This window comes from Herpailurus yagouaroundi, unplaced genomic scaffold (genome assembly GCF_014898765.1).
Source record: "Herpailurus yagouaroundi ecotype Mexico unplaced genomic scaffold, PumYag 208, whole genome shotgun sequence".
In the NCBI taxonomy this organism is placed as follows: domain Eukaryota; kingdom Metazoa; phylum Chordata; class Mammalia; order Carnivora; family Felidae; genus Herpailurus; species Herpailurus yagouaroundi.
Genome location: NW_024412439.1, coordinates 10,978,481 through 10,989,340, shown reverse-complemented (window position 1 = coordinate 10,989,340; position 10,860 = coordinate 10,978,481). Strand labels below are relative to the sequence as shown.

General features: G+C 51.9%; 1 long non-coding RNA gene across 1 annotated transcript; it reads right to left on the bottom strand.

The window, feature by feature from the left end:
• Positions 1–2,358, bottom strand: LOC121015771 (uncharacterized). Its single transcript, XR_005783957.1, has 2 exons — positions 1,888–2,358; positions 1–469 (listed from the first exon to the last, which is right to left on the bottom strand). It is a non-coding gene; the product is annotated as an uncharacterized LOC121015771 (long non-coding RNA).
• Positions 2,359–10,860: the final 8,502 nt, after the last annotated feature.

Here is a 10,860-nt window from a genome sequence, read left to right as displayed (position 1 = left end):
AATCTCTACACCCAACGTGGTGCTAGAACCCACAACCCCGAGATCAAGAGTCTCAACGCTCCAGAGACTGAGTCAGCCGGGTGCCCTGGCCCTAAATAGTTTTTGACCAATGAGAAAATCCAGATTGTAAACACGGATGATTATAAATAGGCCCTGAGACCATATCATGACGAAACGTGAAGAATAAACGGCACCAGATGATTGAGTACTTAATCATAATTAGCTGGGCTTGGTTCTAGAGACATGGCCTACGTTATCTTCTATAATCCTTAGGACAGGCGTAGCAAGGTGACCCCGTTGTAAAGTAGGCACTCGGCACATGTTTGCAGAATGAGTCTACGTGGCTCAGAGAAGCTGAGTAACTTGCCTAAGACCACACAGCTGGGACCGCTCAAGCCGGAACTTGAACTCGGGCCTGTCAGACTCTAAGTCCTGTGCTCGTGATTGGTCTGGTGCCTCATCCACAGGCCTGATGACGTAGACAGAGGGGAAGTGCCGAGATGTAAAAAAAAAAAAAAAAAAAAATTAATGTCTGTTTATTTTTGAGACAGAGAGAAACAGGATGCAAGCAGGGGAGGGGCAGAGAGAGAGGGAGACGCAGAATCCGAAGCAGGTTCCAGGCTCTGAGCTGTCGGCACAGAGCCCGACTCGGGGCTCGAACTCACAAACTGTGAGATCATGACTTGAGGGAAGTCGGACGCTTAACCAACTGAGCCACGCAGGCGCCCTGATACCAGGCACTGCTGAACATGCTGGGGGTTCAGTTGGGAGGGGCAAACAGTAAGCACGTAAGCCAATGAATGCACAGCCTTCGGTAGCAATGAATCGTGCAGAGAAATAGGAGTTTAGGCGCTGAAGTCACAGCTGTTGAGGACTGCTGTCATTCCGGGGGCCCGGGAAGGGCTTTCTGAGGCAGGGACGACCAGGAAAGAAGGGAGGTTTGGCAGGGAGAGTGTGGGGTGCAGCCAACAGCATGTGCAAAGGCCCTGGGGATGAGCGTGGGCTGTGGCAGTCGCGGCAGAGGGGTGGAGCGGTCCGAGCTTGGGGAGCCAGGGGAGAGCAGGGGAGAGAGGTGAAGAGGGAGCTGACCCCGAGATCTGGAGTTGGTGATGGGATGGGGCTGCCATTATCAACATGAGGAGGCGGGGGGGGGGGGGGGGGGGGGGGGAGGGGGGGGGCGGGGGGGGGCGGGGGAGGGGGGGCGACAAAAGAGGAGAGAGAATAGGAGGCGGGCAAGAGGTGGAGGGGCCAGGAGAGGGTCGTCTGGCGAGGCCTGGGGAAGACCAGGGCAGTGTGAGTCCTGGAGGCCAAGGCCGAGTTCCGAGGAGGGAGCGCAGCTTCGTGAAATGCGCCCCCCCCCCCCCCTGCCGGAGGGTGGGACCTGCCTATGGGGTCTGGCAAGACCGTCTCGACAAGGGCACCTCCATCGGAGTGGCGGGGACGGGAACGGGGGGACAGAGGTGACCAAGGCACCCAAGGGGCAAATTCAACACAAAAGACCAAGAAACAGAGAGGAATTTGCAGGGAGCGGTCACGGTGAGAAGTCCCAGGGGAAAGATGAGCAGTGGCCTCTCTGGAGAGGGAAGACCCGGATGGCTGGCCGAGGGTGGCGATGAAGTGCTGCCCTCTGGGGAGCGAGGCGGTGCGCCGTCGTCTGTCCAGAGAACCCAGGAGGGCAGGGCTGAGAGCCTCCGGGTGCTTCACCGCTGGGGACTCACGGCGAGACCCGCCGCCCCCAGCCGTGCTGGGGAGCTCGGGCACAGTGTCCCCGTCGGTGGGGTTTGGTCCAGTCGCGCTTGGGGTTTTGCAAGTAAGGTGGCGGCGGGGGGGGGCGAGAGACCTCAGAGTGGAAGCAGCAGCAGGGAGGCCGAAAGACACGTGCCTCACCTCAGGATGCGAGCCATGTGGGAGAGACCACCGTCCCTTCGAGGACTCAGTTCGGAGCAGAGCCAAGTTCCCATGAGAGCAAGAGGGCAGCTGAGAAGCAGTCTGATGGTTTGAGGCACGATGGGGGGAGGTAGGAGGTCGTCACTCGGGGATAAGCCCTGGCAAACGTGGACTTCGGGGGGTGGCGGGTGGCCAACAGGGTTAGAAGGCGTCTCTGGGAAAGTGGAGGGTTCGTCTCAGTTGTGGGTTCCGTCCTGGGCTTGTCCTCTCCAGCACTTTGCTGGGCTAGTAATGACAATGTGCAGCATCTATGGGAGCCTCTGTGCCAAAGACCTCGTAAGCATCTAGGTTTAGTGATCTGCCTCGTGCTCATGACAGTCCTATTGCTGTCCCCTTTCTGCAGGTGCGGAAACAGATGCAGAGAGGGTAACTTGTCCAAGATCGTGAAGCTAGTAAGTGGGGAGCCTGGATTCTAACTCAGGCATCTGACCCCTGAGGCTTGTCTTTTTTTTTTTTTTAAGAAGGTATTTTATTTTATTTTCATTCATGTTTATTTATTTATTTTGAGAGAGAGCAAGCAAACGCAAGCAGGGAGGGGCAGAGAGAGAGAGAGAGCGAGAGAGAGCGAGAGAGAGAATCTCAAGCAGGCTCTGTGCTGACAGCACAGAGCCCGACGCGGGGCTTGAACTTATGGGCTGTGAAATCATGACCTGAGCTGAAGTCAGACGCTTAACCGACTGAGCCACCCAGGCGCCAGTAAGGCGATATTTTAACTAACCTAATATATCTAAACTGTTGTTATTTAACCATGTAATCAATGTAAAATATTATTAACGAGATATTTACTTCTTTTCTCCATAATAATAAGTCTTCAAAGCTGAGTTTGCATTTTACACCTGAGGCACATGAAGTCAAGACTTGCCTGGGGCGCCTGGGTGGCTCAGTCGGTTAAGGGTCCGACTTCCGCCCAGGTCATGATCTCAGGGTTCATGAGTTCAAGCCCCGTGTCAGGCTCTGTGCTGACAGCTCAGAGCCTGGAGCCTGCTTCGAATTCTGTGTCTCCCTCTCTCTCTGCCCCTCCCCTGCTCACACTCTGTCTTTCAAAAATAAATAAACATTAAAAACAAACAAACAAACAGTGATGAGGCGGGCGGTGTCAGGTAGAGTTTAGTGATCTTTCTAGAAGCTCGCTGATCCATTTCCAGGAGCTGCCCCCCCCCCCGCCTTCAATCTCTCCGTGAATTTCACAGAAAACTCGGCAGACGTGTTTGTGATTCTGTTCATGGCCAATCATGAAGCGGAAATAAAAGCCTTTCAAAAGTAAGCCCTCTGTTATCTGTTCCGGGAAGTTGTGTTGTTTTCCGAGAAGCAGTTTCCCAAGAGGTTACAAGCACATATTGTTTCCGGGCTCCCCTACTGACCTTGGTGACCTGACTTAACCTTCCCGTGCCTCAGTCTTCTCATCTGTAAAATGGGGGATACTAAGAACACAGGACCTCCTGGGGCGCCTGGGTGGCGCAGTCGGTTAAGCGTCTGACTTCAGCCAGGTCACGATCTCGCGGTCCGTGAGTTCGAGCCCCGCGTCGGGCTCTGGGCTGATGGCTCAGAGCCTGGAGCCTGTTTCCGATTCTGTGTCTCCCTCTCTCTCTGCCCCTCCCCCGTTCATGCTCTGTCTCTCTCTGTCCCAAAAATAAATAAACGTTGAAAAAAAAAATAAAAAATAAAAAATAAAAAAAAAGAACACAGGACCTCCAGGTTTGTTACGAGGATGAAACTTACTCACATATGTAAATAAAGCGCTTAGAACACAGTCCGACTCGACTAAGCCCTGCGTGCACATCGCCTCTTTGTGTTTTCCGTGCCAGGCCAACAGAGCGTGGCTCTCACACGAGATTCTCCAGGGTTCCGGGTCTGAATCTGCCTGGGTTCCGACCGGGTTTGTCTAAGCCCAGGACCCATGACCTACCTCCAGCCACTGACTGAGCGGCCAGGCAGAAGAAAGTCAGCAAGGCTAGAGAAGCCAACCACACCGTCGGCCAACAGCTGACACCTTTCACCCAACGACAGCAAGCTTCACGTTTCTGTCAAGCGCCCACAGGGCATATACAAGACGGACCCTCTCCCGGCCCCCGAGACCAGGCTCTGGAATCACACAGGGCGTGCTCTCTGACCACGAGGTACGCAAACTGGAAATCAATGAGAGAAAGACAGCAGGAGACTCTCCAAACACTTGGGAGACTAAAGCCATGACCTCCCGAGCAGGTGGGTACCCGTATCCGTGGTGCCTCCTGTCCCTCCTGGGCGATGCTCCCAGTGCAAAGTGACAGCTCCCAAACCCTCCGGTCGTCCGGCGGCCAGCGCCATTCTTCCGGGTTCTTTGGGGTTTTCAATGTCCTCCCCCCCTCAGAGCCACACTGTGTCCCCTGAGAAGGGGGAGGAGCTCCCTCTGTGGGTGACTTTGTGTCCTGAGATCAGGCGCTGTCCTGGTTGGGACTAGGGCCCCACACAGACCCCTGTTGCCTTCCTTCCCCTGATACGGATTTCCCTTCCTCGGTCCCCGGCCAGAGACTCCGCGCAAAGCAATCCCCCACCCACCAGGCAGGCTCAGGCTATTTTGTGTCCCGGGACACTCTCTACTTCCTCTTTCATTTATCGCAGAGAAAAATCAGGAATGTCCCAACTGTCCCCAATGTGGGCCTGGGTATGTCGCGTTCATAAAGTAAATCAGCTTGAGCCATCGATGAAGAGAGACTGCATGAGGACGCGGACATCCGTTGGGTCACATGTTATATGAAAAAAAGCAGGCTGGTTGGCACCGTGTCCATCTAGGTCATTAAAGCTTTGTAAAAAGATGCGTGGAGGGGGTCACCTGGGTGGCACGGTCGGTTAAGCATCTGCCTCGACGTTGTCTCGGGTCACGGTCTCGCGGTTCGTGAGCTCAAGACCCGCATCGGGCTCTGCGCTGACAGTGTGGAGCCTGCTTGGGATTCTCTCTCTCTCTCAAAATAAATACATAAACTTAAAAAAAAAAAAAAAAGGATGTGCAGAGGCTGTGAACACACCGACACGGTGACAGTGGCTGTCCCCGGGTGTTGGGATTAAGGGTCCTTTGAATTTTCTTCTTAGGGTTGCCTCTAATTCGCACCCCCCCTTCCCTGCCCTTTCCAGTCTGCACCCGCCACTCTATCAAATGCTCCCGTGTCCCGGTCCGGCGTCCAGGGGACACTTCATCACCTTATCTTCCCTGACGCACCCTGTTTCAGCATCCTACACAGCTGACCACCCTCTCTCTGTTTACGGTCTCTCCCGGTTTTCCTGCCACCCTCAGGACTTGTCATGCCCCTGCCGGCCCCTCTTCCTCCTTGTCCTGTCCTGCACCAGGATTCTGCTGAGAAGGCACCTCGCTCTCTCCGGACGCTGTCCCCCACCCCTGGCTGTGTGACCCCCGCCCCCATCACTCTGTCAGCTGCCTCCGGAGTCACGAGGAGGCCCACAGAGGGCTCACGTTTCACAGAGCCTCCTGAACTCCTCGCCCTTCTCTCCGACCCCCTTCTAGCTACTTAACTCCACTCCTCACGTCCATGGCCGTGCTGTCACGAGCAGGTGGCTCTTGTGTCTGTCTCGCTGCCCCAGCTGGGAGCCACCAGCACCCTTCATTTCTTGGCCCCAGTATCTGTTCGCTGATGCTACCCGGCTCCTCATTAGCCCTAACGTCCATCTGCTTGTCCCCAACATCGAAGGCACCATAAGCTCTCGCCCGCATTTTTACCAAAGCCTCCGAGTGGGTGGGTCTCCTCAAGTCTTAACCCTCCCAGGGTCCATTCGTCCCTCCAATCTAGCAGGGATATGTTCCTGAAACTCCTGTAGTAAGTGCTGAGTGGCTGTTATAAGCAAAAGCCGTAGTTATAAACAAGGCAGGTGTCCCCTGACATGGAATTTACTTTTTCGAATGTGTTGGAGGAGGTGTAATGAACGTAAATAAATAAATGAGATAACCAAGTAACTGATAATTGCTCAATGAAAATGGAAGAGTAATGTGATGGAGAGTAAGGAAAGAAGTAGTTTAAAGAAGCCTCACCTCATTCTAAACTCTGAACCCCTTGTAGTTTCTCCCAAAGGCCTTACTTACTTTTGCCCCAGGACCTTTGCACATGCCGTGACCATCTTTTCTCTTCTTTACCTGGCTAACTCCTACTTGTCCTTCAGGGTCACTGCTTAGATGTCATTTCTTCCAAGAAGCCCTCGCTGATACCCCAAGGCTGTCTTAAGTGCCTCTTCTGTCTCTAAGTCTGTAGCTTTTTCACCCTCACAGCAATCACACTGTACCGTAACTTTCTGGTTACTTCTCTGTGTCTTCCAGGCCTCCTTCTAAGCCAGTGACTTTCAGATGTTTTGACCATGGTCTACAGTGAGGAGTGCATTTCATATCATGACGCAACACACATATAAACATATATGGTGCGGGGCGCCTGGGGGGCTCAGTTGGTTAAGTATCTGACTTCGGCTCAGGTCATGGTCTCGTGGTTCGTGGGTTCGAGCCCTATACCGGTACTGTGCTGACAGCTCAGAGCCTGGAGCCTGCTTTGGATTCTGTGTTGTAAGGGTTAAATTGTAGTGTAGGGCTAATGCTTAGCTTGAAAAATAACAGCTTTGTGTTGACACTGAAGGTTAAGAGATAACAGCCTTGCTTTGCTCTGGTAAACTACTGCCTCATACTCTTGTAAATTAGGCTTCACCAATTAAGGAAACAAAAGTTCAAAGAAAAGAGAGTCAGAGGCTGGGTCAAGGACATCCACTGGTTGCAACTTAGAGGCAGAAAGTCTAAAGTAAACACCTCATTAGGCAACTGTTTCTAACTCATCTGGAAACTGTTTCTTTGTTCTGCTCCCAGGTGATGATAAAACGATGTGATCGGTTATAAAAACTCTGTACCCCGGCTGTTCGGGGCCGCACTCTTATCAAGAGTGTTGGTCCCCGATCCGTCGGCCTTGCCTCTCATTGTAATAAACTTTGTTGTGACTGTCACTGGTGCCCGTAGCATTCTGTTTCAGGAGTCGTGTGGATGCAACAGTGTCTCCTCTCTCTGCCCGACGTCCTCTACTTGCCCTCTCTCTCTCTCTCAAAAACAAACATTAAACAATTTTTAAAAATAGAACGCTGTTTGAGGCCCACTAAATTGACTTTATAAACTCTCATAAATCTGCATTTTGAAAATCTTCCTTTCTAAGTTTATTTAAGTAATCTCTACATCAAACATGGGGAGCTCGAACTCACAACCCCTGAGATCAAAGTTGGATGCTCTTCCGACTGAGCCAGCCAGGCGCCCCTGCTTTTTGAAAATCCTGCCTTAACCAGGGGTCGCTGTGCTTTTCCTATGAAGAGCCTGTTAGCAAATATTTTAGGCTTTGTGGGGCCGTATGGTTTGTCACAAGCACAAGTCTGTTTGAATCATTCAAGTAGCCACAGACAACACATAAATAGTTGTGGGTCTATTTCATCATAGATTTAGGGACACTGCAATTTGAAGCTCATAACCATTTTCACATCACAAAACGTTCTTCTTTTGACTTCGTAGCCTGCAGGTCGTACGAAAGGGCCAGATTTGGCCGGAGGCCACAGCCTGCTGGCCCCTGCCGTGGACTGAAAGCTTCACGGAGCCAGAAAGCATGTCTGTTCTCCCCGCCGCCTCTCTAAAGTACAGCACGAAACCTCGTGTGCATTCAATCAGTACTGAGGAAGTGAATTATTAAAGACAGCAACTCGTAAATTAAACATTTTTGTGCTACAGGTACCGTATGCTTATGGAAAAAAATGAGCCACACGGCTGAGTCAAATGAACCAGCAAATCCTTAGTAATCCTACCAGTCGGAGATAACCATATCCTTTCATATGCGGTAGACAGCAGGAATTTAGGGAAAGGTTATTTTCTGGCCAAGAGAGTGGTAAAAAGCTCCATTCCCCCTCAATTCAGCAGGGACCTAGGCTTCCCTTTTAGAGTTTTAGGGTGCTGAGGGCTCAGCGGGGGGTGGGGGGGGGGGGGGCGGGGGTCTACCCTTATCTGGGAGTCAAGGAAGTTGTACTTTCCTAAGGAAGTGATGTTTAGGCTGAGAAGGAATCCGTTGAGCAAGAACACGGGGGAAGTTCCACAATGTCTTTATTTGGAGGCTGCTGGCTGGAGGGGTGGAGAGGGGGCGGAAGGTGGCATGAACCCTGCCTGGAGGTTGGCAGAGGCCACTCGAGAAGGGCCTTTCCCAGCTGGATCTATCTACCCCCTTACAGGCACTAAAGGAAGACAGACAAATTAAAAAAAAAAAAAAAAAAAAAATCCCAAGTCAGCGGTCAGCCAGATCCAGGATGAGAAACTTTCTACAGGACAAATGATTCAGTTTCTCACAGTGGCATGAAAACAAAAAGGAAAGAAAAAAGACAGGGAATCCCCTTACAGAGTAAAAGAGACCAAAGGGACACAGCAGCCAAAGCCACGTGTGGACCTTGTTTCTTTCTTTCTTCCTTTTTTTTTTAATGTGTATTTATTTTTAAGGGTGGGGGAGCAGAGAGAAGGAGACACAGAATCCGAAGCAGGCTCCAGGCTCGGAGCTGTCAGCACAGAGCCTGACTCCCGGGCTTAAACTCACAGACCATGAGATCATGACCTGAGCGGAAGCCGGTCGCTTAACCCACTGAGCCCCCCAGGCGCCCTGGACCTTGTTTATTTCTTGATTGCAACCAACCAGCTGTAAAAGCCATCTTTGAGATAATCGAAGAAATTTGAACGTGAATTGGGTATTACAAGATATTAAAGAATAAATGCTAACTTTTTCTGTGTGATAATGGCCCCGTGGTTACAATTTTTTCAAAGCCCTTATGAGTTAGTTATAGATGCATATGAGTAAGATGACTGATGTCTGGGCTGTGCCTTCAAACACTCTGGGGAAAAGCTGGGGGTGTGATGTTGTGATATGATAATATATATTTTGTGTGTGTCCCAGTTCCTGGCACAGTGCTTCTTAAAATCTTGGAATTTCCCAAGTAATAGGGGAGAGAGGAGTGTCTTATGTTACTCACAATACGGCCTTTTGAACAGTACCTGAGTGTATGCTAATGCGGTGACTCTTGGCGGCCGACGGCTGGCTTCCGGATTATTCCCCGGGGAATGACTTCCTGCCTGTCCGGATTGTGTAAGGACACCTGTGGTTGTTCCATAGGGAGCTGTGGGTCCCACATTGCCCCAAACATGCTCTCCTACCGTGCAGCATTTAAAACCAAAGATAGGGGGCGCCTGGGTGGCTCAGTCGGTTAAGAGTCGGACTTTGGTTCAGGTCATGATCTCAGGGTTAGTGAGTTCAAGCCCCGTGTTGAGCTCTGTGCTGACACCTCAGAGCCTGGAGCCTGCCTCGGATTCTGTGTCTCCCCCTGTCTCTCTGACCCTCCCCTGCTCACTCTCTGTCTCTTGAAAATAAATAAATGTTAAAAATGTTTTTCAGAACTCTTTTTAAAATTTCATTTTAGCTATTATAGATGCAAACCAGGGGATTGTGTATTTCACTTTCTTTTTCTTATTAATTTGCATTTCCTTATGCAGCCAGTGAACCAGCTCCCTGGAGCCTACTTGGAGTTCTCTCTCCCTGCTGCCCCTCCCTTGTGCCTCTCTCTCTCTCAAAATACATAAACAAAACATTATAAAAAATGAAATAATTTTTAGGTTTATAGGTGAGCTGCAAAGACAGAATGTTCCTGTGCCCCTTCACCCATTTTCCTTTAACGTTATGTCTTAAACCACCACAGTGTGTTTATGGAAACTGAGACGTTAGCACAGACACCATACCGTTAGCTAAATATAGATTTTATTTGGATTCCCCAGTTTTTTCCACCAAAGTCCTTTCTTTGCCCCAGGATCCGACCCAGGATACCACGTCATCTTTAGACATCATGTCCCCTCTGTCTCTTCCAGTCTGTCACAGTTTCTTGGTCTTTCCTCGCCCCTCGTGACTTTGACACTTTGGCAGGAGTGGTCATGCGTTCTGTAGACTGTCCCACAGGTTGGATTCGTCCGATGTTTTCTCAGGATGAGACAGAGCTTAGGGATTCTTAGGAAGAACACTAAGGTGATGGGGCCTCATTGCAACAGGTCGGGGAGCACATGACAGCAACATGACTTACTCACTGGGGGAAAGTGGCGTGTGCCAAGCTTCTCTGTTACTTTTCCCTTTCTGTACTTAGCCACGGAGGCACTAAGCCCAGCCCACACTCACCGGGATTTTAAGAATGGAGGAAAGGGGATTGAAGCAGGGGACTAATGCCCTAGGGGGAATTCTCTGCCTGGTGAACGAACAGGTGAACTTGAACGTCTTTGGCAGGCTGACTCAGAAGGTGGCCCTTCACTGGATATGCGGAACGAGAGAAGGTGGAGACCGGACGGAGGAGGGCCCAGGGTTGGGTGGCCTGGGGCCCTTCGCTGCCTCTAAACCACGGGGTCTGTGCGCCCCTCGGAGCCTGTATGCTTTTGCCCTGCCTGCTAGTGAGAAGCCACTTTCCCCTTCTCGGGTCTTGCGTTGGGGCGGGTCCCCGAGGGTTACAGGGGCCTGGAAATGACTTACCACCCCCCCCCCACACACACACCCCAGGAGTTTGGGATTGCCAAGGAGGGTCGGAACCGCGGGGAAGGGAGGCGACAGCCATGGCGGGGCCGAAAGAAGCCGGAGGCAAATGAGTCATCCCGAAATCCTTTCCTCTCCTCCGCGTTTAAGGACCCCGTGCGGGGCGTGTAACCGGAAGGCGCGTGACTCAGTGGCTTCAAACGAGCACTTTTATTTACCTCCGCGCGATCCGCCAAACGCCTCCCCCCGGCCGTGCGCGGCTCCGATCTGCTTTCGGGGGCGTGTTGGGCGGGGGGCGCCGGGCGGCCACACCTGGGCCCTCACCTGCGCCGGCGGGCCCCCCGCCCAGGTTTCTTCTCCGCTCGGCGTCTGCGGG